The 27084-nt window shown below is 50.2% G+C and overlaps 1 protein-coding gene across 1 annotated transcript in view; it reads right to left on the bottom strand.

Moving 5' to 3' along the window:
- The window catches only part of TMEM121 (transmembrane protein 121), a 38621-nt gene extending 12807 nt beyond the window's left edge, over positions 1 to 25814 (bottom strand). The window contains exon 1 of the mRNA XM_057402405.1: positions 25723 to 25814. The gene's annotated coding sequence lies outside the window, so the exon portion shown is untranslated. The remainder of the gene's footprint in view (positions 1 to 25722) is intronic.
- Positions 25815 to 27084: the final 1270 nt, after the last annotated feature.

Genomic DNA, 27084 nt, shown 5'->3' with positions numbered 1-27084 from the left:
TAAGTCTGTGCTACTGCCAGATCTGAAGGATGGTGTGCCAGTGGGGCATAGTGCTTGGTAGGCTCAGAGGACAGCAGGCAGATGTGGTTGGCCCCACATGTAGGAATCAAGCTCAGGGTCACTCTCCCCATCCTGTGTGTGTGCCTCAGAATCTGGGGTGGGCGAAATGCTGGTATCTGCTGCTCTGACATTGCTTGGGAGATAAGCATCGCACCCATCTCAACACACTGCAAGAAAAATAATGCTAGCCCAGAGGTTGCCAGGGAGATATTTCTCTTCCTCTGATTTCCAGCCTTCTTTCTACCAGCCATCTAATAAATCTAATAAAATCTGTCTTGCCAGTGTCTAATTCAATTCCAGCATCCAGAGACTGGACTTCTTACATCACTCACAGACCTAAACAGCTAGGTCCCAGGTGCACAAGCAAGGCCAAGGGGCTGCTGCAGGCTACTCCAGAAGAGAGCAATTACCTGGGATCAGAACTCACCCTCCCAATCAATTATGTTTGCAGGTTTTTCTTGGGTCTCACTTAACTGAATTATTTAGATGCTTGAACACCATGGCCAGAGGCCCCTGATGACTTCTAGACTGAAGTCAGGGCACTAAATGAGGTGCACTGTTTCATCTTGAGGACAAATCTCCGCAGCACCTCCTGTTTACAGCTTCATGCAGCAGTTGGCAATCTGCAGTGTGTTCAGCCTAATGCTGTCTCCAGTGAGCAGCTGGGCTTTGATTTCTGCTGTAAAGGTGAAGCACTTCCAAAGTCATGTGAAGAGTTGTAGCCGAACCTACTTCCCCAAATTTGCTCCATCACTTGGAAGCACAGGGGCAGAATGGTGGCTCTGCTCCACAGAGCACATTCTGGTTCCTGGCCCCAAAAGCGTCACAGTTCAGCAGAGCTTGGAGGATCACAGAGCCAGGGCTGCAAATGCCCTAATCTGAGCTTCCAGGAGCATGTCTAATGAGGCTTTCTCGTTTTATTGTCTTTACAAGAAGTATCACCCATGCTGTGTCAAACACTGCTAATGAAGGACTGCACAGCTCCCAGTGGGAGGGATTTGCGTTTCCACAGTGCTGTCCTCCCAGGCAGTGACACAGTTGTGCTCCTAGCCACTTGGGAGTCAGACCAAAAGGTTTTGGGAAGTGCTGCAGCCCACCAGCTGGCACGCACCCAGGAAAGGGTTGGAATGGCCAAGGTGAGCATGTGCTGGGGGATTTGAAGTAGCAACCTGTATATCTTGGTTGGGATCTCTAGTACCCTCTCCTTTATACCTGTCCTGTGTTGTCAGCCAGTCAGGGGGACGTTTGCACACACCTTGTGAAGTTCAGACCACCGGTGGCCCAGCCAAAACATCTGTGTGGTGTCCCTGCAAGGGCCTGAGCTGCTGTTTGGGCAGCATCCCATTGTGCGGGAGGTGTATGCTGCTTGTTTCGCCTGGGACCTGTTTGGAATGAGCTGTTCATTTGCATGAGCTACTGCTTTTCCAGGCTTGCTTTGCTACAAAATCTTTCCCTTCTCCAAAAAAAAAACCCTTTGTAAAGAAAAAGAAAAGAAAAAAATCCAAGTCATCAACCCTGCTTGAGGACTGGGCTTGGCAGGACCTGCATGTCATGCTGGCCCGTGGTATGATGTGAACCAAGAGGGTGAGCAGGCAAAGTGCAGGAGCTCTGTCCCCAGCACTGGGGTAGATCCTGGGCTCCTCTCTGCCAGATCCCAGGAGACGAGGGTGCCTGGTGCGGAGGCTGCATGGAAATTGGGAGATGCTGTGGCTTTCCCATCCAACAGCATGAGCAGGCGTCCTCCACCCCAGGAGGATGTGACAATTTGCTGTGCTGGAGCTCATTGCCAAGGAGATAAAATATTTATGGCTGCTCTCTCTTGCTTCCCGTTTCAAGCCACGGTGACTTATTTGTTACAAATTTACACACATGTTTAAAGACATATTTATATTTCTTCTAAGTACAAAAGGTTTATTTCTCCATGTAGCATTTTGCCAGTCAGAATCAGACACCCCATCTACTGTGTGCCTGCATTTGTTCCTGGCTTCAGTGCTCATTTTCCTCTTGGTAATGATTACCATTATACTAAGAAAAATAGGTCATTTAGAGCAGTTTCTCCCCAAATGAAAGGCTGTGGGATACAGGATATCATTAAAATTCTAAACCTGACTTCCAACCTCAAAAGCAGGCTCTTGCTATTCGGGTATCTCTGCGGAGGGAGGAAGGGAGGGAAGGAGAGAGGGTGCACGATGAATGCGCTTTGGCCACAGAATGACTGGCTGAGTCCACGTGGTCTTGTGCTGCCGACATCTGCACTGGCACTAAACACCCTGGGCTGAGGCCATGGCCTGTGCTGCTGACACACGGACTCCCTGCCCAGCGGTAGAGGGTAGAGGCTGCCTCCCATCCTCTCCAAGACTGCCTTCCCGGCCAGCGCATCCACAGGGCTTCCATTGCATCCGCTTTCCAGCCCCGTTCTGCATGGGACAGTGCAACCAGAGCAGGCAGTGGGAGCTAATTCCTACCATAAAAAGAGCAATTTAGCTCCTGCCAGGAGCAATGTGGCTGTGTCAGGTCCCCTGCAGAGGTAGAGGCTGGCAGGCTTAAAAGCCTGTGCTTGGACAAGAGAAGAGAACAGGCAGAAGTGCACAGACAGAGCATCCCTGGAGACAGTGCCTGCCTTGCCCTAGCACATTGCTAAGGGCTGAAGTAACTCACCTCTGAAAGTGCCAGTGCTGTTCCAGGGGCCAGCTGGCTGTGGGCTAAGACCAGCCTAGCCACTAACCCCTCTAACGTCCTGGTCCGCACTACTGCAGGTGCCTGGAGATGGAGGAGATGCTTGCCCAGGATCTCTTCCCACCTTTTCAGCCCTGAATTCATGCTCCCAGCACCACAGTCCCTGTCAAGCTCCAGATTGGCTCCTTGCCTGCTTATTTATGTTGGTGGCATAGAATGTCCTGCCCAAGCTCGGTGGTAGCTTTGTCCACCACTGCAGGTCTCCCACCTGCTCTCTGCTCCCTGATCTCCTGCATGCTGCTTCCCCAGAGGATCATTTCTATCTCCTGGTATCTCCAGAAGGGTTTTCATAAGAAATGTTTTGCTTGGAAAGGCTGTGCAACTTCTGTGCAAGCCTGAAATTGTTGTGTACTGAGCTGCAAGGCAAAGCTAATCCGTTTTACAGCTTAGCCAGCTGCTGAAAGATGGTATTTAGGAGCAAGGAACTGCTAACTGTTTTCTCCCCACTGTGAAATGGTAGGGACAAGGGATATTCAGGGGACGAGAGATGGAGACTGACCCAAAATGGCTAATTTAGAAACATATTTTAAGAAGGGAGACTTGCCCCAAACTGTCAACTTTTGAAGTTGTTTCTTTCTAACTGTGCTCAGAATGGACTAATTTTTCATTCCCTTTTTTCACATTTTAAATCAAAACATGTATGGAAAGTTCTCTTGCTGCTGCTCACAGCCAAGCAAACACACCATGGCTAACATCACATCTCACATGTGGGATGCAGGAACAACTGCATCAGCCCATTGCAGTGACTGCATTCCCCTGCTCCACATCACAATATTGACCTCACATGGTCATAGCCATGGAGTAATTAGTGTGTATCACTTCTAGGCCCCAGTGTGCAGCTCTCCCCATGCTATGCAGTCCCCAGGCACCCAAAAACTGGCAGCTGCAGAGCTGGATGTCCCTCTGAGAAGACCGGACAGGATGGAGAGATGCAGGGGAGCATGGGTGGGATGCAGGGCATCCCTAGAGCAGGGTGGCTCTCCTCCTTGGGCCCATGTCTCCATTAGGAGTGTTTAAATGACAAATTAATCTGGGGCTAGTGGACAGGCTGAAAATTTAATACAAACTATTTCTGTCTGACCACCATTTAGTTATTTTCATTTGGGCTTTTGAGTGAAATAAAGAACTGCAAAGAATGGTTAGGAGTCAACCTGCATGCTTTGTTCAGCCTCAGAAGGACATCCTTTCTCTCTGGGATTATTTTACTCTCCTCCTCCTCCCCTCCTCTCTGCCGCTAACTTTAGATTGACTTTAAAGTAGCAAACTGTTCAGACTTTTCAGGAAGAATAAAGAAGATGAACATCACGTTGTGTGGTTTGGTGCAAAACATAGTTCCAGTGGCAAAGGATTCAAACCTCATTCCCAAGTAACTTCAGACAAAGGAAAGAGCAATAAAACCTCTCTCTATCCATTAATGGTCATGAAACCATCAGCTCCTAGTGGGAGGGGAGCTCATCCCTGGCAAGGTGGCAATAAAGTGTGGAACAGATTAGACATTTCCCATTTTTCTCAGTGAAAACATGAAAGGCAGTAAACGTCTTACTGGCAGGTATTTCTCACTGAATTTTCTACTGTAAGAGGCACAGGAAAATTGGCATTTGTAGAGCAACAGGCATCCCTCCTGTGCAAAAGCAGAAACGATGAAGCCCTGCTAAGAAAGCAGAGGGACTGGATGAAACTGGGGGTTGCTGCAGCCTGGGCTGCTGCTGAGCTGGCAGAAATCCCACTGGGCTGCAGAGGCACAGTGGGTGCTCTTCCAAACAGCTTTTATTTTAATTTGTATCATGAAAACTGCTCCTGGAGACCCTCCTGGCCCCCCCTAAGCACTACAGGAACACTTGGCACTGATTTTCTCTCTCCCACCCTTGCTCAGCCTTACCCTTCGCCACCCTCCAGTTGGGCACACCACCACCACCCTACCATGGGGTCCCCATGGCCATAGCTCCTTCTTTCTGCCTGATTTGTCTCATTAGACAACCGTTTCTCATTAGGATTCCTGGCAGCCCATCGCCCAGCATGGGGGGACACAGGGAACCCTCTGCCATGGCAGCTCCAAGGGTGTTTGTCTGCTCTGTGGCCCCATACATTACAACACTTCCCTGCATTTACATATTTGCATGAAACAAGCCATCACCTGCTCTCTGTAGTTAATCACCTTGTGATCATGTAGCTAACATCCATCACAGCAGCATCGTGAAGCCCATGCCTCGTAGCTGCCACCAGCTCCTGTACGCAGGGATGTCCCTACATCCTATGCAGCCACTGCTCTCTGGGTACAAGCAGCCCACAGCAGCTGGGTATGAGCATGGAGGCCAAATATTGGACAGAAAATCACAAATTTCTGTTGCCTGAGGGATGCAGCAGGAATGTACAATTGAGGGGGGTGTCCTCACTTTGTCTGGTGCCTGACTAGCCCCTGTCATCTGGGAGGAGACAGCTTTGAGAAGGGTGCAAAAGAGCAGGGCAGCAGGCACCAGGCAATGATTTAGCGCACCACAAAAGCAGCTGCCACGCATTCCCACCCTGAAAACAAGAGGCACTAAAGACCTGGGTCTGTACAGCTGGGGAAGGGCTTTCAGACATAGAAGCCAATGCAGCTGAGCCCTTCTAGGGGAAGCAGCAGTAGCTGTTCACTGTCTACACGCACGGAGCATCTCTAGCACTCTGGGGGATGATCTCTGTAATTTCTGCTATTTCAGACTTCAGTGAACCAAGTGAGTGCAAAATGCAAATGCTGCTGCAAGCAGCCAGGCGTGGGCTGTGTTTGCTGCCACTGTGCACTGGGAGGGTGCACTGGTCAGGGGCTCATGGTTCTCCCTTTTTTGGTCCTGGGAGAGCCACCTTTCCCATCAGGGCCAGGGCCTGGGTGCTCTGCTAAGGGAACCTCTACATTGGGATGCTGCTGCCCAGCTCTCCAACAAAGCAACACCCACAGCCAGCATATTGCTGTAGGATACGGGATGGTGGGACCCTCCTTTCACCCTGTACTGTGTTCTACAGAGCTCTGATCCCCTCCTGACGAGAGCATGGCTCAAGCCATTCATCACTTAGCTCAGCTTTCTGCTCACTCAACTGTAGGCTCCAGCCAAAGGAGGGTCTGGCCTCCTGAGCTGTGCTTGGCTGGCACTGCAGCACTCACTCATTCTTCCTGCCCTGGGGATAGCCATTAGTGCCATTAGCTCTGCCCACCCTGCTGCCCCCCCGATGAATGATGGCACAGGGAGGGAATGTTGCTCAGAGGACCTCTTGGCCAGGGAGGATGTATCCCTGCTTGTTTGAGATGCTCTTTGGGCTTTTTCCCCCAGTGTTTTGCTTCAGCTCAATTTCTGGGTGTTTCCTCCCACCTTGAGAGCCCCACAGCCTTTCCCTGACCTCCTTCTTTCCAAGCCCCTCTTCCCAGTCCCCTTTGTGTGTCACAAACATTACCCTGCCCCTGTGTGATGTGATGTGCTGGGGCTAGTAGATGGCCATCTTGCCTGTACTGATAGGTGTTTCTAATTACATAGCTAAACCTGACGTGATGCTGCAGAAGCAGAGTGAGCTGGCCCCAGCAGGGCATGCTCTCCACCTCCTGTACTTCTCTGCCTCTCAGTAATAAGTGCAGCTCCAGCTTGTGGTGTGATTTGGGGTGCAACCCCCCACAGGTCTCAGCCCTGCTTCCTGCCTAGGGTAGTGGGTCCTCTGACTGTCCAAACCTGCCCTGGTCCTAGGACAGAGCTGGATGAGGAGCACGCTGTTTTTGAGTGCTCTTATGTGAATACTGAGTCATCTGTGGCTTTTTGGGTGCATCTTTGTACTCCCTTCCCATTGAAAGCCTATTTCTTTGTGCTGTACTCCAAATTAGCTGAAGTGTACTTGCAGGAGAGACTGTGGAGAGCTGTCATTTCTTTCCTCTGAGCTGAAATACAAGTGGCTTTCTGTGTGATGTTTGCGTGAGCTACATCCTAGAAGATGCCATATGAGCCTCTGGCCCTGAGCAATGGGAGGACTGAGAGAGCGCAGCTACATTCAGGCTTGCACTAACTTGACCTCAGGTCAGCTTTAAACTGATAGGGTACACGCAGTGCAAATCCTGAATTAGTCCAGTTTTATAATAAAATAACTTACACAGCTTTCCACTGAGTGAATTACATGTGTATAAATATAACCTTTCTGTAAATTTAAACAAGTCCTTGAAACACAGCTAACCACTTGTCACTGTACACATCTGTCATTGTGCACATCTGCCACTTTCAGATTGCCACTAATGCTGGGATCCCCTTCTCTGCTGAGCAAGGAGTCATCCTTCCAGTTCACACATGCTTTGGTCTACCACAGTCAACTGAGCATCTTCAGTGAGAAAACAATGCAGATAAGGAGGAAGGAAAGAATGAACCTCTTATAATAAAACCAGGGCACATCTGTGCCCTTTCTGCTAGCTGATAGACATGCTACACTGAACACTGGCTCCTAGGAAGTCATTGCTTATCCCTTTGTCTTGCTAGACAGCATCTGCTGCTGGTGAGATTATAGATGGACTGTTAGAAGTGACGGTAGATGCTAAGATCCCATTACAGGTGTCACTTTTTCTCTCAACACATGGGGAGTTTGTATCTGCAACTTCTGTTTGCTGATGGTGAGCTCCGAGAGATGAAGAGGCTCCTCAGTGTCAAGTGATACACGTGTCATGGGCTGGAGATAATCCATAGTGGCAGTTTTGGGATTCTGCAGCAAGCAACAGCATTACTCATTTTGGACAGTGCTCACAAGGGAAAGTCTCCATAGAAGTCTCTGTTTTTTGGTACAAATGCTACATATCAGGAAGATATGGAAAAGATTCATGAAGACTAAGCTGAGAAAGGCCACTCCACCTTCCCTTTCCTAATGAATTGAAAGTAGTAAAAAATTCTTGGGGGGGGGGGGGGAGGGAGGGGGACAGTAACCATAAACTAAACAGTCTGTGCTAGGTTCATGTTCAGAACTCTGAACCTGAGGCTTGTCTTCCATCCCAAATTTAACCAGGCATCAGCTCATTGCCTCAGAGCACCCAGCAGCCAGGCAGATGCTGCCTTTGGCTCCATATACCCCTGCATACCCATAGGAAGCAAAATGGGATGGGTAATTTTATCCCATCTCACCAGAAGCAAAGCAGCACACAAGCCTGTTCTTCCTCTCCTCTAAGTTTAGCCCAACAGTGTATTAAATAGCTGCTACTGGATTCTCGCCAGCCCCTACTTAGCTAAACTACCTGACTCTGCAAAACAGCAGAAAATTCTCCATTCTGTGTCATTTCTGATCCTTGGGAGAATGACCCACATCCATCAGGAAACTTGACCCCCCAGGCCTGCAGAAAGCCAGTGTAATTTGCAGAAATGGGTAAAGCAATGAAGGCTTTCTTGTGACATTGGGCATGTTTTCCATGGATATACTACTGCATGGAGCCAGGCTGCTGCAGTCTCAGCTCAGAGCTCCCTCTGTCCCACTGCTGTAAGCCCCTGAACAATAATGGATAAATCTGTCCCTGCTCACTTACAAATAATTTATAAAAGGTTCATAAATGATTTCTAGATGTTTTAATGAATAGTTAATTATTGCAGGGTCCATCAGGTCAGCAGATTGCTTATAGCCATCAATTACAATGTCTGCTGATGAGCTTATAAGCATCAGTAGGGCTCCACTGATGTCTGCATTGGGCTTGTAGCATCTATAAAGAGTTAATAAATAATTAATTTATGATGCAAGTGCTTTTAACTAAAAGCTGTAGAAAGATACTGAAAAACACATTCTTGGAAAGCTATGGGCAACACTGTGAGCAAACATCTGTACCTGGGTTTAAATCCCTGCCTCCAAGGAGCAAATTTGGCAGAGAGGTGCCAGCCCAGGCTGCAGGCAGCCTAGCTGCCTGAAGAGCAGCAAATTTCCTCCTGAATCTGGCTGATTCAAGAGAAACTGTGCCTGGCATGGGCTGGGACAAAGCAGACCCTCCTGATTCCCTATTTGAGCCTGGCGGTGGAATGCAGAGATGAGTGCTCCAGGGATCTTGTCCACATCCTCCCCATCTGCTGCAGAAGCGCCTTCGTGTGCACTGACTGCCCCAGAGAAGGCACTGGAAGCCAGGAAACATGAATGTTAGGGAAACCCAGAAAAATGCCCAGTTCTGTGGGGCTCTGGCCTGCAGCTCTGGGCATGAAAGTGCTTTTTCCTTCTGGTCAAAGGATGATTTGGGGTGAGCTGTTACTCACCTGGCCTCAGCATCCCCCTCTGCCAAGTGGAGAGGATGACACAGTGAAATGCAGTTCCAAGGAGCTGTGCACTATAGCACCACAAGTCAGTAATGTATATGATGTTTGGCCTCCTTAACAGAAGTGCTTTATTATCATTAAACGCTGAGTGTTTCTGGATGATAAAAGCAATTAAGTGTAAAAAAAGGTAATGATCCATTCCATATTGCGTCCAAAAGATATGAAAATCCCTTATAAAATTACCACCCAGGCACAGAATTGGACCTAAATATCTTTATAATGTAAGACAGAGAACTTTGCTTACAGTCGAAACATTCATAAGGCATTCAATTAGCCACCGGAGGGTTCCTTAGTATTCCCTAATTCTCCACAAGCATAGAGGCAATTACGGGAGATTCTAACTTTTTAAATTAAAGACAGGAGAATTTGGATAAAACCTGTTCCCAGGTTCACCCCAGAAGGTACATGAGGAGCAAATTTCATGCAGGTAAGGCTTAATTTACCACACAATTTAGTTCAGAGCCAGAGCAAGACTCTTCCTGTGCGTTTGCTGGAAGATCCTTCTGCGTGAGGAGGGACGAGTACGTGATGAACTGCTCTGTGAGCAGATCCTGAGGATGCTCCTGGGAGGGGCTGGGGCACGGTGCCATCCCTTGTCCCCTCTTGCTCTCTCTGCAGACTCCACCACCCCTGCAGTGTCCCCAGGCCCTTCCACAGGGATCCCATCCCCATAGCAGCACCACTCTGGGGATGTCCATCATGGGGATTCCTGTCCCCCTTGCTCCTAGCCTGTGGGTGCTTGCAGCAGCCCTGCATGAGTGGCACTGGGTGTCTATGCCTGCAGCCTGTGCTGCCCCACTGCTACTCAGTCCCTGCACGCTCCACCATGCATCATCACTTGCCATGCCTAGGGACTAATTTAGGTTGGAAATAAGGTGTATATTTGTAACGGGTAGTTAATGGTGAGGGTAATTAATCACAGCAGCAGATTAGTGAGGGACATGATGGATTTCCTGATCCTGACATCTTTAAATCACAATCAGTTTCTCCTTCCAGAACTGCTCGGGCAGAGCCAGAAGCAATGGGCTCAGTGATGCATCGCCAGTCAAAACCTTCCCACAAACCAATGCCGCAGTGGGAGCCCTCATCCACATCCACCCTGCCATGGGGTACTGGGCTCTCCCACCCCAGGAGAAGGCAGCAGAGGGGAGGATAACCTCCTCCCCCCAGCAGGGGCTTTGATCACTTCCTCCTGATTTATATTTTGAAAGCCTTTCAATGGATCAAAATGTCAGATCTGTAGTGCTGCCAGGAAACACCATTTTCTTCTAATAAGCAGACAGCAGCAGGGCATTTCATCTCCTGTACCTGCTCTGCTCCTCCAGCAGAGAGGCAAGACTGCACCTTCTCAGGGTGGCAGCACCTCTGTTCTTTTCAGGGTGGCACTGGCAGACCTCTCCCCCTCAGTGAGAGAACAGCACCCCAGCACAGCCCCTTCCCTGCAGCTTCTTGGGAACTACATAGCCTTACACATCTGCATGGGCATTTGTTTCTCTCTTCAGAGCTGCTCCACACTCTGATGTGGCCTCACACAAGCATCGGCAGCTGGTCCCAAGCATTTGAACCCCCCACAACAGCTTTCTCATGAGCGGCTTCATGATCATGGCAATACTTTAAAAAGGAAGCCAAAGCCATGCCTTTCACTTTGCTTTCTGGCTTCTGAGCCTGCAAGACTGTCTTGGCTCACATGCAGAGCCTTATTCTCCAGCTACCAGTGATAGATGCTTCACGCTGGCTTCCAGTGCAAGCCAAAAACCTCCTGCAGCTACACAAGAGCCTGCTTCCTAGGTGGCAAGGATTGCAAGGCTCTTAATGCAACCATAGGGGCCACCAGCCCCACACCCCAGCCTCCCCAGTGCTCCACAGGGCCTGAAGGACCCAGGCAGGCAGAAGCACCATGTGGAGCAGCTGTTTGATCCCCAGCATAGTTCTGGTCTATGGGGTGCCACCAGGACTCCCATCCTCTCTTGAGCTGGCTGGTACAGACTTCTATGTGAATCACCAAGTGGGCAGGGAGGAACCAGATGAGCTTCTCCTGACCCCATCCCACTGCTGCACACCCAAACCCTTCCCATAAAAACCAGTCCTGTGGCTGGCTGTGCATATGAAAAAGTAGAGGGGGAAGGAACACCACTGAAAGGTGAAGTGAAAGTTAATATAGCCACATAAGTGAACTCAAGACACTCAGCACAGGAGGAAGCAGGAAAACGTAATGCTGAAAAGTACTTTATTTGCTAGAAAGCAAAGCTCTCTGATACTTTTTCCAGAGCACTTGAAAACCTGAGCACATCCTGATCCCTTCAAGGCATTCCCTGGAAACCTCTGGCATTCCCCGCTCTCTGTGAGTACCAGACAAAGGGCATGCAAACTGTTTAATCCCACACTACAGCACATTTTGACGCTGCTGTTTTGCCAGAGCTGAGATCATTATAACAGGGGCCAGCTGCAGCAGGCTAGACAGGCAGGGCCACAGGCAGCATCCTCTGCCAGCATTCCCAAGCCCATCAGCATTTCATTTTACCCAGGGCAGTGTGTTAATCCCAGCAATGCTGGAAGTCAACAATAAAGCCATGCTTTGGCATTTCCCAGCTGTTGCTGCCCAAAGAAATAATGCTTACTGCATGTTAACATGGCAGGGCTGGGTGCCCATGATCCTTTTGCTGTGCCCATGCAAGGAAGAGGATTGCTACAGTGCAGAGAGATTCCCTGCTGCAAGAGCAAGGGCTGGCTCTCAGGACACTTACATTCAGCTAAAAAACGGGAGGGGGAAGAGTGTGTTTACAAATGAATGTATTTATATATCTATATGCATACATCTGTATGTATGTCATTATGCTAAGTCACGGTGAGATAAAGTGGATCGGCTACACTGCTGACATTCTAAAATTAGGTTTTATGTAAAATAAGTATTTGCTTCATGTAGGGTAGTTGGTATCAAGATTCATTTTCATCCTGACTTGTGCTACTGCTTGATATGACTGGGCAAAGCCGAGGGTGTGTGCATATCATTGCCATCCATAACATATACATGGATTCATGACCCAGCTAGCAAGTTGAATTGCCTTGCAATCTTTTTTCTGCTGCAGAAAGCTTAATAAGCATATAAGTCTTAGCAAAAAAAGAACCTATGTATTTGCTCTGCAAGAAGAGCTCTTGAACAGAGTTGTAGGAGCCAAAGCTTTGCATCAACTGCCTAACACTCATTACTTCATGAAAGGGCTCATTTCTACAAGCAGGACCCATCATATCCATGGAACTAACAGCAGGGCAGTAAATGTTAGCGGAGCTAACATATAAGCTACAGGTCGGCAGTATAACATAGAAGCTCCAGAACAGCTCAAGACTCCCCTTTCCACAGAAAAAGATCCCAGTGAGGTTACTTACTTCAGCTCTTTAACCAAATGCCTTTGGCAAAGGCACTTTACTGTTATTAAGAAGGCATAAATTGAATGCTTGCAAACATATACCTGTGATACCCCATGCTCCTGGAGGAATAGAGATATGGTTACAATCAATAGGCAGAGCCAGTGATTTTAATAATGACTTTTATGTCCCCTGGAGCTTTCCCGACATGGTGAGGAATGCATCCCCACTGCAGCTCAGGTGCAGGGTTGAGAGCAGTGACCAAAGCCCATGGGTGGCTGTTGTGGAGTTACAGCGCTTATTTCATGGAAACAAAAGGTCCATCACCAACAGAAGCCAGGGAATTTAGGCTGCTCACAGGGAGCAAGGAAAGGAGACACGAATAGGAGGGGAAGAGGCACCTGCTTATCCTCACATGAGGGGAAAATGGGCACAGTCGGGTTTCTGCTACAAAGCATCAAGGATGATGGGAAAGGCACTGCATGCACCAGGGATGCTGCTGAGAAACAGCCCTCTTCAAAAGACCTCCACCAGTCCTTAAAGAAAAAACTCCTGACAAAAGATGGAAAACAGCTAGCTCAGGAGAAGGAAGGTTTGGGTTTATAGAAAGCTTTTCTCACAATGAGAGGTAACTATGAAGGACTGGTTTAAGAGTCCTGGATTTCTAGGGTCAGGGATGAGCTGTGACATCCTGAAGGAAAGAAACAGTTTGATGTAAACAAGAAGATAGAGATGCATCCACTGAAGGAAGAGTCTGACCAGGTGTACGGAGGAATCAGGATCATTGGCATGGGCTGAGAAACCAGGTAGTTTTGGAATAAAAGGATCACATTGAGGGTTTGCTATACATCTCCCTGGGAGTCATTTTGGAGCAATGCTGCTGGAGACAGCAATACTGCTAGGGCTGATACCATGTTGTAAGAGGCTGCTTTCCAGGCAGGGACTGAGGTGCAGATGCTCAAATTGATTCTGCTTGGATGTGGCTGGTGCAGACTTTCTACCTGCCAATCACAGAATTGACATGAAGAGATGCTGCTTTTGTTTGCTTTTTAAGTTGAAAGTACATTAAAAAAAGCCAGCTGTAGAAAATAAGCTTGGAGTGAGCAGTCACCACTGGCTTCAGTATAGTTAGAAAAACAGGCTGGTGAATGAGGGCTTCATCCTGAAGAGGAGAAACTGGATGAAGTGATCTCCAGCCTCCTCCACGTGGGCGCTTTTGGGACCTTTGGCCTCAGTTTCAACAGGTCCTGTTGGCAGCTCCAGCCAGCCCAGGAATGCACCTGGCTGAGGTTGCAAGGCGGGACCAACGCTGCCAAACGCAGCAGGGCCAGAGATGCCAGAGAGGGAGTAGAGCTGTTTAGGCCAAAGGACAGTGCTGTCACAAAAAGAGATGAGGATAAACTGGCAATGAACACTCAGGCTGGAAGAAGGAAATATGGAACTTCGGTTCATCCCCAGGGTGGAGGACACAGAGAACAGGAACTGAGTTTTATTCCCAGTTTTCCAGGGAGATGGCAGGACTCAGCACCTGGGAAGCCCTGCAGGACACCATATCCCTTGCCTCCCAGCTCCAGCAGAATGTGTAATCCCCACTTTATTACATACACGTGGCTTTTTTAAGACATGTGGCATTTCCTTACAACTGTCAGCATTGACCTTCATAGCTGCCATGGTGATGAGCACCACAAAGCAGCCTATAAATAACATGAACATGCTGCGTGCTGGCCTTTTTATGGGTCCCACTCTTTCTGATTTACTTATATGCAAGATGTTTTACAGGACAACCCAATTAAGTTTGACAGCTGGCTGACAATGAAACCCAGCCCAGTAATGGCTTGCAGACGATTTCTATTAAACCAGGTAACATGACGCAGAAAACCAGTAGAAGCTACTAGTGGGATTTTGCATTTGTACTTGCTGATATCACTGCAGGGTCCACCATGATCTTTACAGTAACATCCACTAAAGTCCTCGCATGCCACAGGAGACAAGCAAAGCTCACCTCATTCGGTGCTGAGTACCAACACAACACCAGGCTACAAATTTTAGGAGGGACCCTTAATTCCCCCAGCTGCATGCATTGGGCAAACACTCAGTCACAGAGTCCCACCGAGCTTCTGGGATGTTACAAGAACATTGATTGCGTACATTTTGGCTATAACTCGATCTCAGCAGGTCACTCTGCTGTGAATGTAATGCAAAAGTGCTGTCAGCCACCCTGCACTATGAATTTTGTAGGAGGCCACTGTGGAACCAAAAGCCATTGGGGTGCCTGGGTGGCATTAGCACCCACAGCTGATCTGAACTCAGCCACTGCCTGCAGCCAGGCTGATTACCCAGGCTTCCACCACATCTTCCAAGACAGGCACTCCTCACACAGCATCTACCGTAAGTAATGTCTCATTCAGCGGTTTTCACCTGATACCTCTGTCATTCCAGCAATAATTCCTATATTCCAGAGGAGGGAGGCAGAAATAAAACAGCAGACCCAGGGCTTCCATTGCTTGTGTCTCATGGCCCCTGGTAAGTCCCATTCCAGGAAAGCCTCTCTCACTCTCTGGACCTGCTTCCACTTTTTCTCCCAACCAAATAAACAACCATGATGGACAGCCCTCATCCCAGAGCTGCTTGAACTGGCTGTCCTTCCCAGCTGGATGGCATTTTTCTTACTCTTTTCCTGCACACTCCTCTGCCAATGAGCCAGGGGAGAGCATCCCCAGCAGAGACAGCTGAAAAATGAGGTTATTTACTGTGGAAATAATTAAAAGTTGCTTTCTACGTTGCCCTCCAGGCAAGGCAGTGCCCGGATCCTGCTCCACCTCTTTTGGGAGGCAGGGGGAAGAAAGCCCCCATAGCTTCTGGGGGAAAACACAGACTCCACACTTACAAGTAAATGCAGGAGCATTTTTTCAGCTCTTTTCTGCTGGAGCCCAGTACTGGATTTCAGGCCCAAATATCCATTTTCAAATTTTTGATCCTGAATGATTTAACAGCATTGAGGAAGTCAAGTGCCTCATAAAATCACATTCAGTCACTTGAAAACCCAATTTTCCAGCAATTTTTCAGACAAGGAAAGTTCTGATTGGCTGAGGATTGATGTTGAGCTGACACATGAACCTGGGGGCCTGGAAGGTTAATGAAGAGCAATGAGTCCCAGTAATGTGACCTAAACTACCCAAGCCCTACGATTATTTGACTTTAGGTTTATAAATTCCCCACAAATTCACATTAAGGGTGCCAGTTCTCTCCTCTCCTTCAGCATTTTCTCCTTTGATGTCTGCTGCATTTTCCAGTACTCTTTCTTCCCTCTTCCCTGCATGATTTTATCTTGCCTTTGCCAAGGAAATCATGTGCAGGGCAACTCTGCAAAGTTCTGTTACAACTATAAATTTCCCGTACTCCCCCTGCTAGACTGGGGTGTGAAGAGGAAGTTCAAAGCAATGATCCTCTGTTCCCGTGAATTTAGGCAAGATCCATGTAGGACTGCGAGGCTTCACTGCCAGCTACACAGGAGGACAGAATTAATTAAGAAGTGATTAAGCTCCACCATGACCTCCATCCTGAGCCAGGGAGGAACAAGCGCTGCCCAAAGTCTAAGGGCACGTGAAACTATGAGGCAAAAAAAAAAAAGTGTGCTGGCTATTAGGTTGTATGAGTTGCGTAGGTGCAGAAAACATGGGAGGACCAGAAAAGCTAAAAAATCAAAGGAGAAACCAAAGAAAACATGAGATTGATTTCTATCAATGAAATTAGAACTGATCAAACCACTGATTGCATTACTGTAACTGCAGAAGTGATGGAAGGAGTGGAAAGTACAAATTTCCCTTCCAGGGGAGCCACTGCTGTGCCACACACTGAAAATCAGCAGCCACGCTCACTGAAATTTAAGGTACATCAAGGGAATTCAAACAAGAACAAACCAGAAGCTGGATATTTTGCAAAGGGCTTGAAAGAAAGCTCTAAAATAGGAGCAAATTGCTGCACAGGTAAATTAATTATGTGGAAGCTGCCCAGGAAAAGGATGTGTAGCAGCAATCAAAGATTCATTAGCACCACTGGTGCATGGTACCAGCAGATTGGGAAGCCAAAGTGCAGGCAAGCGGCCTGTGTGGGGCAAAGGGGGTGCTGACACACAGAACCGCTGTGCAGCAGGTTCTGGAAATGCAGAGAGCCAGAGAAGCTGTTGCCAGCCTGGATCTTGCTTACAGAGGTAAACTGCAGAAGGAGCTTAAAATCCAGCTCTGGAAGACAAACACAAGGTTACATTCAGCAGCAGGGAGCAGTTGCTTGGATGCAGAACTTACCCAGCCTAAGCACAAGGAAATCTCTTGCATGCTGCCAGGAATCTCCTACACTTTCTAAATGCAGGCAAGTCCACAGGGGTTAACCAAGGGTGTCCTAACTTTAATAACACAAGAACTCAGGATCTTTAATAATAAAGCTTCTATCAGACTACACTTAACCTTGCAATGTAAATGATGTGCAAGGGCAGGGGGTGGCTATAGACAAGCTAACCTAAGTTGCCCAGCTCTGCTGCTGCTGCTGCAGAAATGAACCCACAGGGAACAGAAAAGCCATCCCAGGGCAGGGGCAGCCAGCAGCCTGAGCTGTCTGCTAATTGCTAAGGACAGCCAGGGACCTGGGATTTGCTATCTTGCTCAGCCTGGTGTATGGGAAGGGCGAGGGCATGTTCACACGCTGCACAGTTTGCAAACACCACAGGGGGAAAAGGTTCAGCTGAAATCCTTCAAGTGGGAAAAAGCAGCCACATTCAAGGATTAATAATAGCAGCTTTCTTCTGAACTGGAGTTACGAGCAAAACCCCAGAGATGTGCTCGCCTAAGCAGGTAACGCTGTGAACCGTTTCATGTGGTAAGCCCAAAAGCAACTACCCAGAGGCTGTAACATGCTGGGTAGTGCAGCAGTTTTCTGCTACCCACATGAGCAAGGCCAAAGTGTCTTCAGGTGCACATAGCCCTGTTGCCCAGCTATTTCAATAGACAAGGTTTAAATGCCAGGAGTGCAGCGTGGCCTGCAAATGCACATGTTCCCATCTACTTGTGTAACAGCCATTGGAGTGGTAGCAAATGGAGAGACTTCTCTCATTCTGGGGCCACAGTGTTACTCTGACCCTCCTCCTGGCCCTGAGACCATGGGAGGTTTGGAGAGAGCATGTTTCGAGATGCTTGTCTGTTTGCCCCCTCCAGCCTTACAACCTGAGGGAGGACCTCTTGGCTCCAGGGGAACGAAGGACTTATCCCCTCCAGATCCCCTGGATCTGCTTCCAGACACTTCCTCTGAGAGAAGGAAAAGATGTGATGGCCTTATGGGAAGGGATGGAGATTTTCTTATGTATCCCAAGCATCAAACTCGCATTCAAAGGAGGCTCTCTGTAGATGCTTTGCACAGCTGGGCTCTCACACGGGTTTATCTGCAGAGCTGTCACAGTCCAAGCCTCTGCTTTGCAGCCAGATTTTCATATTCTGTGCTGATTTCCCAAGGGTCTTCATTTGGGCTCATCATCCCCACAGGGATCAATAAGACTACAGCTGCCATCCTAGCATCTGCAGCCAGCTTTGATGAGCAGCAGAGTGGTCTGCTGGATAAAGCAGGGGATGGGAGCCAGGAGCACTAAAAGCCAGCCCAGCTCCTGCCAGGAGCCTCCACCAAGGGCTCAGTTGAGCTGATCAGTGTCTTCAGAGACATCCAAGGCGTGTCCCAGCCAGGCATTAACATCAGTGACCTCGTGTCCTCCTGATTCTCAGAGGAAGCATCGAGAAGCCCTGTGGCTCCAGCAGGCAGAGGAAGCCAGGCAGGGGTCCATTCCCTTTACATCACACGCTAGCCCTTCCCTTGGCAGATGGCTCTGACTTGAGAAGCTGAACGCTGAAAAGTTACACTATCCACGGCCAGGATCAAGTAAGAGGAGCAAAATTAAAATAGTTGGCACAGTCCTACATCACGGCAGTGGGGAGATGGCTGGAGACATCTCTTCTGCCTCAGCTCTACACTTCGGACTTGATATCTTAAAGGTTTTTTCCAAATGAGTTGATTCTATAATCCTATGATTTGGGTAATACTGGGGAGAAGCCTTTCTGTGGATTAAGAGTCGTGTGTGTGGCTGGCTGCAGAGCCAAGCGCTGCTCACAACCAGAGCCTTTCCAATCTCAGTGAGTGCTTCTGTCCCCTGCCAGCCTGCTCTTTTTAAAAACCCTGTGGAATTACAGGTCCAACAACAGGCTGTAACAGCTGTTACAGAGACTAGAAGCCACCTAAGACAGTGCAGAAAATACACCCATAACTGTGGATCACAGCCTTGTATAGTATAGGTTGCGCTCCCTTTTGCGGGGATCCTGTGATCTACAACTGATGCACACTTTGTGTTTTGACGCCACCGCCCAAATATTTTGTAGTAATGCCAGGTATAACCTACCTTCCTTTACACTTAGCTCTGTGGTTGTTGTACTTGGATGTGCAATGCAGGCATTGCTCAGCACAGAGATTCAAGCCTGATTAGCACAGCAAGAGCTCTACTAATATAACCACACAACAACACCATCCCAGCCCCTCTGATCTGAAGAAACTAAACCTGCAGGGAAACACATTTGTCCCCCCGGTCACTGCACAGAGCCATGTTCTCAGTAGGATCACCTTCGCCCTTGGCATCAACAGGATGCTGGCTTAGGCCTGACCCGCCTGCACATTTCCCTGCTACGTGCTCCTTCAGCTGTAATAAAGCTCCAGGGGAAAAATTAAGGCTGCAGTTCGTCAGGTGTCTTTGTATGCAGTGATGAATTCTGCATCTAGTTATTAACCTCTTTCAAAAGCTCAGTGTTATCTTGTATGGAAGTAATAATAGGTTAAACAGCTGTTGATAACTTATCTCCATTATCAGCAACTTCATTTGAGGCCAATATTTACCCACATCCAAGAAGCACCGCTGTATTCCCAACGGCATTCTTTATAGAGTCAAATGAGAGCAGCTTTTAATAGATCTTAGGTACTTAGGAGGCCCATATTACCCAAGTGCTTCCTAATCTTCAAAGCATGGCACAAGAAAATTCCCAGGAGGGACAAAGCCTGGACATGGTGCTCAATCTGGGGAGGAAACCTAACCTGGAGGAGAAAATCTAACTTTGGGGAGGAAACCTAACTTGGAGAGCATCTCCTGCAGACACAAATGTGCTGACCCTAAATTTCCCATCTGCTGCCACTTGCACCAACCAATCATGCTGCTGCTCCTTCCTGTCCTTGCTCCCTCTGAAGACAGGTCAGCCGTGGGCTAGTAGGTCCCATTAGGTCCCAATCTTAGGATGACCCTTTCCCTCCCCTTCTTTAATCCTCTAATGACAGCGCTTCAATTCAGGGCTCAGAAGAGACATCCCCTGACCATCATTCAGACCTAGCACACGTACATTCCTCTTAGCTGAGGGTAAATGTTTGTGCTCTTGCTGTGGACACTGTCAAGAGCATCAGTGGCTTGCTTCATGGTATTTTTCCAGGGAGTCCATCCTCTTGTTTTTTTACTTTTGCCGGTGCTGTAACAGCATTGCAAAGCCTTAGGCAGAGACTGAGACCCCACTGTGCTGGATGTGGTAGAAGCAGAGATCAGAGAAAAGAATTTGCACAAAAAAAAAGACAGCCCTGCAGTCCAACTTCTCCTACCAGTGTTTATGGGGCATGACCTTGTGCATCAGGCCTGGGATGGGGACTGGGGGTTCTGGGTTCAGATCCCAGGCATTTCTCATCCGCACAGGCACCTGAAGCCCCACACTACACTACCACAGAGACACAACCGGCACCACAGCGTGTGCCACAGTGGTGTCCATGCACACAGCAGAGCTCCTGCTTTCCCTGCCTGGAGTTAGGATGCGTGAAGGCAGAGTTTCCCAGTGAGCTACACAGTCCAGGCTCTGCTCACAGCCTCTCCTCTCCTCCGCATCACCATTGGTTCACACTGCAATGAGAAATTACACCTCAGCAATCGCCGGGCTGTTTTATCACACCATTGCAATTGGTGGAGTCAGTTGAACCGAACCCATGATCTGCAAACAAACGGCAGTCCTAGGAATGGCCGGGGAGGGTGAGGGACTGTAGTTAAATGCTTAGTCTAAGCTGCAAGTGGCAGATACATTGTGTGTCCCCTGACCCCACCAACCGTGGTGAGTTTATAGCCTTCAATATTGTTACATTAATCATAAGGAATCTCCCAGTTTCTTGGAAATACACTACACTGACAAGCTCTCCAGGGCTGGTTTCAGTAGTTTTATTCCTAGGTAATAGCCCTCTCCCTCGTTTATAGCTATGTCTAGACACAAAGTGAAGAAGGTGCTATAAACATTTGATGTAAAAACCCTGTCTACCACCTAATTCCTACATTTCACATCCCAGCCATGCACTGAGCACATGGGTATGTAGTCTGTGCTACACACCTTCCCAAGCCACCAGCCCTACATGACTGCAGCTCGCTGTCCTCAGCACCGGTGCATGGCACGTCCCCAGGGGCAGCTCAGAGGATATCCAGGGGCAGGAGGCTATATGCTCAAGTCCTACAATCTGCCGGAAGAAAATGGCCGGGTGGGAAGGAAAGAGGTGAGGTGTGCTGCAAATCTCACAAGATGCAATGGGAGCAACTCTGCTCCTGATGGGACTTCTCAGCACTACCCTTCCAGGCACCCTCCGGCCACACAGGACAGCTTGAGGAGGAAGAAATTAAACTCACCTGTAAACAAGAGGAAAGGCAGCAGCTGTTTAATCCTTTTCTGGAAGATGTTAATTCATTATTGATCAAACCAAACAAAATTAACATAATGGATGAAATCCTCAATGTTCAAGGCCTCTCTGCATATCAAAGAAGCATTTACTAAATTTAAATAATGTGTTTAATGCACCCATAGCTCCAGCGACACCACCCAAGTTACACCTCATACAGAGGGAGCTTTTCTACCTATTTCAAGTTTCCCCAGGGCACTTGAAATAACTAAGGCCTCTGAGGCAGACAGATGGGTGTGAGGGTGGTCAGGGAGGATATATGCCTGGAGATGACCCAGCATCACCAAGACTGGGCATGTCACGGGGGAGAAGAATTAAATCATGACCGTGTGTAAGATGATGGCAATGCTGCCCAGGACCAAGCAGACAAGGGGGAGAGCCTAGGAAAGGGCTGATTATCACTATCACACCTCAGCCATGCCAGGCTAGCTCAGGACCAGACACCCTCACAGAAGTGTCACACAAGTGTAGCATCTGACACTTTGGCCTGTGGTCTTGCAGAACAGCTTGGCTGAGCCAGCTCACAACACCGGGGACAAATCCAACAGCAAGCAATCAGGGGCCAATGGCAAGTGAGCTGGTGACCTGCCTGAGGTGACTCCACTGCCAGCAAAGCTGGTGACTTCATCTTATGACAGTAGTTGTTGTCAATTATTTTCCAGTTCTTGTGTGCATTCATGCACTGCACAGCACTTTGGAGCCTTCAAGATGAAAGGTACTTTCACCAGCATTTCAGTGGCTTGTTTCCTATTATAGGTTTGGTTTTGACACTCCCCCACCCTCTTGTCTAACTTTCTCTACAAAGCATTTCACACTTTTTCATCTTTCTTCTGTGGTCCCTAGCCAGGGGAAGAAAAAAAACCAAACCAAAACAAAACCAAAACAACACACCAAACCCCCCTATTTATATCCTCATTGGAAAGCTTAAGATTAATCAGACACAGTGGTCTGGGGATAGGAGACTTTCACAAAGGTGATTCTTTAAGAAAGACATCTGCATACTTCTCTGTGAACTTCTGTCTTCAAAATGGCTTGGTGCTTAAGAAAAAAAAACCTTCGAGTTGTTTTTTTTAAGAAGCCTAGTGGATGTTTTAATTAAGTTGAATAGGAATTCTCAGAGTTACTTGAAGTGAAAATGTGAGCCTATAAGAGCTGCCTTTGAAGCTTGAGTTATGTTTTAAACACTTGATGAGTCCTGCAGAGCTGTTAATCCTTTTAGCATAGCTAATAGCTATTGCTAGATTGCTCTTGAAATCCTGATTTGTTTGTATCTCTGCCGAGCTGGAGGCTCCCTCCAAAATGGCAGCAATCCACCCTGGCACTGTTTGCAGACACCAGGCCCAGCAGCCCCCCACACCACTGGAGCTGGAGGGAAGAGAACACTCGGGGACCCCAGGGCAGGTGGTTGTTAGATGGGAGCCATAGGGGTCTCCCGTGATGCAGGACCACTCTGAGCATCCATTTCCAGGAGCAAATGGATGCTCCTGGTGGCATCCCAGAGTTGTGCTCAGGTCAGAGGCATGTGTGAGCCACTCTGATCCCCTCCCCCAGGGAGGGGATCCCAGCCTTGCAATCAATAGTGAGGCACACCGCAGTCCGTAGCCAAACCTCCGCCATGTCCAGAGTTGCTACCTTAAAATAAGAGCTTTGCTTCTCAAATATTTTGATTTCATCTCTTTCCAGATCTGGAGAACCACACGTCACATTGTAAAACTGCTCCACAGCAATGGATTTGCTTAAGGGACAGGTAGGGAGGAACTGACTTTGGGGAAATGCAAATGCCTTCCACAAAGGATGCTGCAGGGAGAGATGAATGCCAACTCCATTTGCATTAGTTCTGTAACTCTGGATGTTTTCCCTCTTCCGTTTAGACTGGAGTTCACACACACACACATGCACACACACGTTTTCTGCCACAGAGCTATTCCGTTGCCAGCTGCTCCTCCCAGGAGTCTTGAATAAATCCCCGTTTACACATGGAGCTACTTGTCAGAGCACCAGAAGGAACCTGCGAAGGCAGAGGGAGCATTCAGGTGGCTGTGATTCAGCAGAGCCCTGCTGCGGCTCTTAGGGCCAGCACAGCCTTGCTCTGTACCCCTGTGCACAGGGAGGGGACACGGATGGACAACCCTGAGCCTACAGCAACCTATCAGTTTGTTAAAGCAGAAAAACAGGCACAGGAAAACACTCTCTCTCTGGATGTAGGTGCTAAATAAGTGAATAAGCAGGGCTGTCTCCCAGGTTGGTACGTGTACACAGCACTCCTAGGGGCTATCCCCACCTTTTCACAGCAAGGCAGCAGAGGAGCTGGGGCCCAGATCCTCCACTGTTTGAAGAGCTCCTCAGAGCACCTGCAGCACACAACAGTGTGCCCAGAGCCAGATGGGGACATGGGAACGCAGCATGAGGGACTCGGCTCCAGACGAGAGCTCCAACTGCAACGCTGTGCCAAGACACGCTTGCTTCCTCAGCTCACCGCTCTGAAAACCTCCTCCAGCACTTTCACAGTGCTCTCTGTTTATTCCCCTTGCTATTTTTTAAAGGGAGCAGGGGGATACTTCTCTGGCAGAAGCCCTGCCAGGTGCACGGGAGTTTAAGAACAGTTATGCTCAGGCAGCCCCTGAAGCCACAGAGGTAAATGGGACAGGGCTGGAGATCCTCGTGTTGCTAGTGTCTCAACCTGAGATGTTTTTCTGTAACTGGCTTAAGCAGGCAGACAAACCTCTGCTTTCATTCTGACAGGAAAAGCTTTGTGTTGGGAAATAATAAAAAAGAAAAAAAATATACAGCAGGGTCTACTGTTGGTTGCAGTAAAACCTGTAGAGAGCCCTAAAATTGCAGGATCTGTGCTTATTTCATCTTATGTTGGTGATGCTCAGAGGAAGGGGATTTCTGGCAGACTATTTTGCATGCAGTCACCAGTCTCCCATTCACATCCACTTCTGCAGATGAACCCAGGGCACCCTTTGCACCCAACAGGCAACCAGGGGAGAAGACAAGTTCCACCTGAGATGTGCAGCCAGAGGTGAACATCCTGCAGCCTGAATGCAGCCCAGCACAGGGTCAGCACTGGCAGATCAAGGAGCTACCCTGGATATGTTGGGCCAACAAGCTCAGGAGATGGGAAGGGGATGGTACTGGGACTGGGCATTACAGCAGGCCCAGGAGAAGGCAGCTCACAACTAAAGAGACATCTAGATTCCTGACATAACCGCCATGGTGCACCTAAAGCCTTATGTCAGCTGTCTCACTGCCCAACAATAAGTATGACAATGGCATGTCTGGAGTGAGGACTCGGGATCTCCCTGCTCCAGCTTGGGATCATCAGATCAGGCTCTCCAGGGGATGTGCTGGGCTGAGCACGATTCCCACACACACATGGATTCCCGACACCCACGGGAAGTCACAGTTCAGCTGCACAGCCTGGCTGCCCAATGATGGAGACACTGCCACCATGCAAGAAAACAGTGGAAAAGGCTGCAAAACTCGGATCTTCCAGGTGCAGGAAAGACCCCCCCCCTCCAAGTAAAAGCCACCTGAGAGGTCCAGCGAGGCAGGGCAGGACCCCCAGCAGTACTCCAGTTTACATCTAGCCTGTGGGAGAGCAGCACCTTTGCTAGGGTGTAAGAGAGGGAAAGATCCCACTCAGAACACGGTCACTATCCCCAGGGTAGAGCCGAGCCCCTCTCACAGTGCCCCGGAGAGTGCAGTGACCCCCGGGCTGTGCTTCCTCTCCGGCGCTCGCTATCTGAAGTCGGCTGCAAAGAGGCAGGGTTTCCAACTCAGAGACCGGGAGCATCCCCTGCCCGCAAAGCGAGCATCACGGCATTCAGCCCTGCTGCGAGGAGGGCTGGAGAGAGTTCGCATTCCCAGAGGAAAGAGATCAAGCACTGTTCTCGCATCCTCCGGCTGAGGCCTAGCTGGAGAGCATCCCTGCGATCGGGACGACACCGGCATCCCGAGGGTCGGGAGGCTCGGGTATGCCCTTCGGGGACACCCCGTCCCACAGGTCCTGGCCAGGAGCTCCCGGGCTAAGAGCAGGTTTACCGTAGCCAAGTTTGATCCAGAAGCAAGAGAGGTTTCTCCCGCATCATCCCAAGCAGCCGGCTCTGCTTCCCCCCGCGACCCGGCCGCCGACCCTCCATTCTGGGGACCGCGTTGGCCGCAGTCCCACGGCACCCCGCGCGGCCCTGCTCGAGCGGGACCCCGGCCCCTGTCGTTGCCCCGCCCGGGGTGGGTCGGGAGGAATAGGGCACAGCGGGGAGCGGAGGGGAGGGAGAGCGGCCGGCGGCGGGGAGCAGCCCGGGGCAGCCCCATCCCTGCAGCATCCGATGGCGGAGTGGAGATGGGGGGAAGGGAGGAGGGAAACGGTGCCCGGTGGGACCGCAACGGGGGAAACTTGTGCCGCGTCCGGAGCCCGGTGAGGCGCTAAGGCAACGCGGGGCTGTTCGGAGCCACGCCAGGGGCTGGGTATCGGCGGGGACCCCCGGTGCTGCCGGCCGTGCCTTACCTGCTGGAGCCGCTCCGGAGGCTGCGGTCCGCGCTGTAAATCCGTGTGCCGGGTGCGGCGCCGGGCGGGGGGGCGGGGGCCCCCCCCCCCGGGGGGGCCGCGGAGCCCCGCCCGCCCGCCGCTCAGCCCTGCAGCGCCCACCGCCCCCGCCGCGCTGCCCACCGCCCCCTCCCCGCCGCCAGCCTCCTCTCGCCGCCCCGTAGCTGGTCCCGCGGCCCCGCGCCGCGCTCCGCCGTCCGCGGGAGGCGCGCTGGGGGCGGGCGGCGGGGCGGTGCGGTGTCGGGCGGAGGGGAAGGGGGGCCGTGCCCACCGCCCTCCTCCCCGCGCCGCTGGGGGGGGCGGGGGCCCCCCCGAGCCCGCCACTGTGTCCGCAGGACCCGTGAGGAGCCGTGTCCCCCGGGACCCGCGTTCCCGAGCGCTGGAGGTTCCTTCACAGCCGTCCTGCGGCCGGGGACCCCCATCCCCCTTCCTAGCACCCGAGAGCAGCCCGTCCCCCGGGATCCCGTCCCCTTGCAGCTGGGGGCTGGGATTGGTCCCAGACCTCGGGACTCCTGTCCGCATCCCTGCGACCTAAAAGCGTGTCGCTTCAGAGTCCGGAATACCTCCCTCCATCCCACCGTCTCCATCCCCATCAAGGGAGGGTACAGTGAGTCCTAGAGCCCCGGAGTCCTCAGCCCCAGCCCCTGGGGCTGATCTTAATGCCATAGGCCAGGATTCCCCGTCACCATCCTGGGGAGCTCTGATCAGAGCCCAGCACGCTGTCCTTCAGCCCTTCTCCTGTGCCCCGGGGGTAGCCAAGCTGCTCTGCTGGAAGATGAGAAGGGGCTGCCCAGTCTTTTCCCACACCCCGTAGCCTGTCACCCCATAGCAGAGGTCCCGCACCATCCCATGGGGAGCCCAGGCCAGGCACATGCCCTGTCTCAGTATCAATTTTTCAGTCCCCCTCCTGCTCATGCCTTCCTACCTCCCCCAGCCCTGCCCAGCCACGGGTACAGTGCTTCATCCTGCCATAAGTAGATTTTCCATAAGTAGATTTTCGGGGGGGGAGGCGGGAATGGGAACTGCTGCCACTAGAAATCTCTTAACTCCACAGACCTTGGCTTTTGACAGCAGCAGCTGAAATGTGGTGTGTCCTGTCCTAGACATCCAGCCTAAATTTGAGTGTTTTCTGGGGTGCAGAACCAGTGATCCAAGAGAATTGGCTCCTTGATTAGCTGTCTTCATCACCAAGGGCATGCAGCACTGAAAAGCGAAGGACAGAGGGACCCCAGCCTGCAGCCCTGCTTGCATCCTTCCTGCCTGCTGGTTCACAGCACTTTGCAAAGAGGGAACTGCTGCACCTTCACTCTTTCCAAAGGAAAA

Source organism: Pezoporus wallicus, unplaced genomic scaffold (genome assembly GCF_028554395.1).
Source record: "Pezoporus wallicus isolate ANWC-B61680 ecotype Strahan unplaced genomic scaffold, APGP_CSIRO_Pwel_v1 contig_6665, whole genome shotgun sequence".
Lineage (NCBI taxonomy): Eukaryota > Metazoa > Chordata > Aves > Psittaciformes > Psittacidae > Pezoporus > Pezoporus wallicus.
Note: the sequence above shows the minus strand (reverse complement) of the source record. Positions and strands in the feature narration are given on the sequence as shown.